Genomic DNA, 4,821 nt, shown 5'->3' with positions numbered 1-4,821 from the left:
TTTTTGGAGGAGGAGAGACTTCCTGGGACGAAAAGTGAGAGGGGAAAAGAGAGAAAGGGAGGAGGAAGAAGAGAAGGAAGAAATTCCGGCCAACATTCCGACTATCCGTCTCCAAATCTCAATTCCACTCAACGAGAGCATGCTTCCTATGGTTTTCATCGTGATGTTTATCATGTGTTTAGGCTAAACTCTCAATGTTGCTCCAAGTAGTGATTTAGGCTTGTGTGAATGTTTCTACACCTTTGAATCCACGTTTTGACATCGTTGATGTGTTTAATGTTTAATTCTATCACTTTAGAGGCCTCTATCGTTATAGATGTTTAATCCTTGTTTATCGTCTCTTTAACATAGACTCGGATGGACTAATCAATTGATGTGTTGTTGAATTTGAATTGTTCAGAGGATAATTTGACAACGGATTATGTAAGTTTATATAGTAGATGTTTATTTCTCCCGCGCTTCCGCAGGAGTTTATAAACATTGAAAATTAGTTCATGGAACAAGTGTTCAGCTGACTGTGAACTATACGTCGCAAACATGTTCAGTGCAAGCGATTAGGTTGATGAATTAATCCCAAAATTTGTGCTTTTGATAGATGTAGAAATATACAAGTCTATTGAGCAACTTGGAGTGACATGCTTTTCCGTTTGAGAAATCGTTAATCTTTTATTTTCGTTTGTCTGAATCTTTTAAAACCAAAAATCAAATCCTTATGTTACATCTTTTTAACTTCATAAGTTTTAAACAATCTTTTACCTCCCTGTGGATCGACACTTGAAATACTACTAACGACGCTGTAATCTTGCAGTATCGTAGTATTATTAGAGTTAATTAATTAAACTTGATATCTTGTGTGAACGGAATCACATACTCTAAAATACTCATCAGTATCAAATAAGTCACAAATCAGTAAATTCATCTAAATTAATTATTATTACTATCATTTATAACATACTCATATTTTGGATTAATTGTCGTAAAAAATAATTGTAATTTTCTTTTCGGATCAGTAAAATATCACAACATTTTTTTTTTGTTTACTAACTTGCTTGCTTGCATAGATTAATTTCGTCTGGACCGAGCGAGACCTATGCCTACAGTCTGGGTAAAACCATAAAACTACGAATACACAAATTTAATTTCCTCCCTTGCAATTATTCACTATCATAAAGAGAAAAGAAAAGAAAGGAAAAGAGAATCGAAATAAATCATATGCATATATAATTAAACTCCATGCATGGAGTTTAATTATAAGCAGAAGATAGATTGAGTGTCTACTTTACGTCAAACCTCTCCTTATTCATCAATTTGATAAAAATAAATTAATTTAATAAATATGGCACGGAAGAGAGAACATTATATTGCTAGTATTTTTATTGATTTTTTTGTTTATTTATATTTACATATGTTTTCATCTCTTTCTAAGAAATTAGTATAATTTTCTTTTATTTGATAAAATCCCATTACTATCAAATACTCACTCCTTCCCAGCTGCGATTGATTTCTTTTTGCCGTTGTTTTATAAAAATGATAATAAATAAAGTGGAGAGAAAATAAAGTAAGACATAGAATAATATAGAATATATACATTATTCTATTAATTACTTTACTTGCTCTCTATTTTAATCATTTATTATCATTTTCATCAATCACATGCCGAGAAATATTCAATCACTTGATATGGGGCATATGGAGAATAAAATTGTGTGAAGCTACGTTTTCTATTAAATTCAATCTAACTTGTAATCCATTTTTGCTCTCCTTTCACATTTATTTTGTACTATTTCCAATGATCTATTTTAGACTTAGATTATCTTTGATTGATTTATGATCTATTTAAACTGATCTACGATCCAATTATCTTAAATTTATTTCAATTGATTTTGTAACTTTGATTGTTTTATTCCGAATCCCCAATTTTCAACTTCATTCGAAATTAGGTTAAACAAATGGAGAAGAAGAATACAAAAGTTTTAGTAGAATATAATATTCATATTATTAGTAAGAGAGAAATTGTTGAAAACTTTCATTTTTTAAATATGCTCTATTTTCGTGGAAAGGGGAGTGTAACTTTTCCCATAAATCCAATTCTATTTTAAAATCCATTTTTGTCTCCTTTCTATTTATACTTTTATTCTAATCATGTCAAAAAATAAGTACTCCATAATGGAGGCAGAAAAAAATCTTTCCGTAAATATTATGCATCCGACTTTTTCTTAATTTAAATTGATTTCTTTCTCTTTTTAAGTCTAATTATAGCCTTGATTATATTTATATAATTGAATTACAAAATCCCCAAATTTTCAGTTATAACAGAATCCCCAAATTTTGAAGAAATTAGGTTAAACATAATGGAGGAGAAGAAGGGGTTCTCCGGCAGAAAACCGCCGCTCCATCCCCGTGTCGGCTCAGCTCGGCAATGGATTTCCGATCAACTTCGCTGTACTAAGAAGTATAGGGTTGTAAAGAGCAGCGGTGAGGCGTTTGCGATTATGGTAAAGAGAGAGCACAGGGAAATTGGTCATATAAATATACTTTAGATATCGCGGAATTTGTTGCAAACAAGCTTCGATCTACGCCGGCTCATAAGCGGCGCCAATTTGACGATCATCCTTTTCCCCTCCCAGAGGATCTCAGTGTATTACATTGCATTCGCATTCTCGCTCCAACTTACCTGCAAATTCAAGCACCGCTACTGGTGGCCTCATCATTTTACTCATGAACTCGTTCAGGTAGTCTTGATCAAGTTTCACTCATCCACTAAACCACTTGATGTTGATGATGCATTGCCCTCCAACAACAAACTCAAATCATTTCATCAAGTTTCATCATAGAACTATGTTGATGTTATTTTTGAAATCTTTTAATGTCATGTTACTATTAGTTACTACTAATTCTCTATTAATCTGTGGTTTTGGGGGCTATTTTCCCTTTAATTCTTGAACCAATAGACTAACTTTTGGCTAAACTTCTCTTCTGTTTCAATTTATTTGTGATTATTCTCAAGTGTATATTAGAATAATTAGGCATTAAAGCCACCGGTTTAAAGGAAGATTTGATATATACTTGACATCGCATTTGCTTGAGGATAGAAACATTGAACCTTCATTGCCATGGATTGGTATTTGAGTGGAGCAAACTACACAATTGCTACTTTGTAGTTGCAAATTGGCATGGTAGAGATAATGCTGCAATGCTTTGTCTTAATTCACGTGCCATACCCATTGCCCATGGGACGAAGAAGTATGAAAATTTGGAGGAATTTAGAATTATTATGAAATAAAAATCAAAGTAGAAATGAATTTGGCCCATTCTCATTGGCGCACCTCATTAAAGAGATGTGAATGATGGAAGGAGTATAATTTTGATAAAATCCAATTCATATCTGATGCGAATCAAATGTTCGACATTTATTCTCCTAATTTTGGGCCTAATATTTGGAATGTGAAACGGAAAAGGAGATGAATTCATATGGATTAGCTAATATTTTCACTTCCTAATTTGCTTTAAGATTGAAGAATTGTGAGGATGCCTAATGCTAAATTTGGCATGGTACAGACAACGGTGCAGCAGACGAACAAAACATACAAGTATTCTAGGTAAGCAGGATTGCAAGCAGTTCAAGATTCACAACTTTTTTACTCTCATTACCATGCTAACTTTCAAATTTTGGTGTTGTATTAGGTTGTTCATCTTAGAGCCTTGGCTGGTTATTATACAAGGTCCAATCTCACATTGAACAAGCGGTTAGCCTCGTCCTTGTGTAACGATTGAATTGTGCACTTAGATGCTGTATCTTATTCCATTTATTGTTGTTTTGTGATTCTATGGCAAAGATGATTTATGTAAGTATGCTCTTAAAGCGAAGAATGATGGGGTCCTGCCCAGACATGCGCACTTAATAAAGCCGAGGGTCGAAAGGCAATTTTTAAATGCTGTTAAAAATGATGAAATAAATTAGAGAGTTGTTTTACCTATACAATGTTGTCGATTTGGATTGGAACCTATATTTTGTGCCCAGATTTAATGAAAATTAGATCTGGATTTTGGCTTGTTTTCAAATTAATAATGGTTTCTTAAAGTCGAAGACGTACTTCGAATCTAAAGACTGAGGTTTCAAATAAGTCGCAAATCAGTAATATTCATCCTATTAATTATTCCTATCATTTACTATAATATATTCATATTTTGGATTAATTATCGTAAAAAATAATTGTAATTTTCTTATTGGGTTAGTAAAATATGTTTGACCCCATTCCAATCTTCCACTAATCTTGACATAAATCACAACATTTTTTTTTTACGAACTTGCTTGCATAAGGTAATTTCGTCTGGACAAATGGTCATAACTTCTTCATCCGAGCTCCGATTGAAGCGTACAATATATTCACGCGAAGATATTTCAAAGACGAAGATAATGGTAGTAAGATAAAAGAATTTTCACACCATCTTGATAGGCAACGAACAGTTTCAATCAGACCTCACTCCACATGTACATCTACCAACTAATATATAATAATCAAGCTTTAATGATGAATTGATAGATGATTTTAAGGTACAAAATAGGAGAAAATATGGAGTAGAACAAGCATTATTTGATTCACATCAAATACCCCCAAACTTATTTACTTGCTCGCCCTCGAGCAAGACCACTCAAAGCAAAATATTTCAAAGTTCAACTCACAAAAGTTTTCATCAGAAAGAATCAAGTAAGGACATGAATGACAAAATCTAAACCCCCAACATTTCCAATCAAGATTTTCCACTCTCAAGAACAATCTCTCATCTACCTAGAACTTCTAGTCAAGGTGCACTTCAAAG

At 32.8% G+C, this 4,821-nt stretch overlaps 1 long non-coding RNA gene across 1 annotated transcript; it reads left to right on the top strand.

Annotated features, from left to right (window-relative positions):
- The first annotated feature begins 2,314 nt into the window (after positions 1-2,314).
- On the top strand, positions 2,315-3,940 carry LOC125210703 (uncharacterized). The gene is made up of 3 exons (XR_007174399.2): positions 2,315-2,732; positions 3,512-3,599; positions 3,685-3,940. It is a non-coding gene; the product is annotated as an uncharacterized LOC125210703 (long non-coding RNA).
- The last annotated feature ends 881 nt before the right edge of the window (positions 3,941-4,821 follow it).

The sequence above is a fragment of the Salvia hispanica genome, chromosome 3 (assembly GCF_029641045.1).
Source record: "Salvia hispanica isolate PSC_SH4W2 chromosome 3, Shi_PSC_v1, whole genome shotgun sequence".
NCBI lineage: Eukaryota > Viridiplantae > Streptophyta > Magnoliopsida > Lamiales > Lamiaceae > Salvia > Salvia hispanica.
Note: the sequence above shows the minus strand (reverse complement) of the source record. Positions and strands in the feature narration are given on the sequence as shown.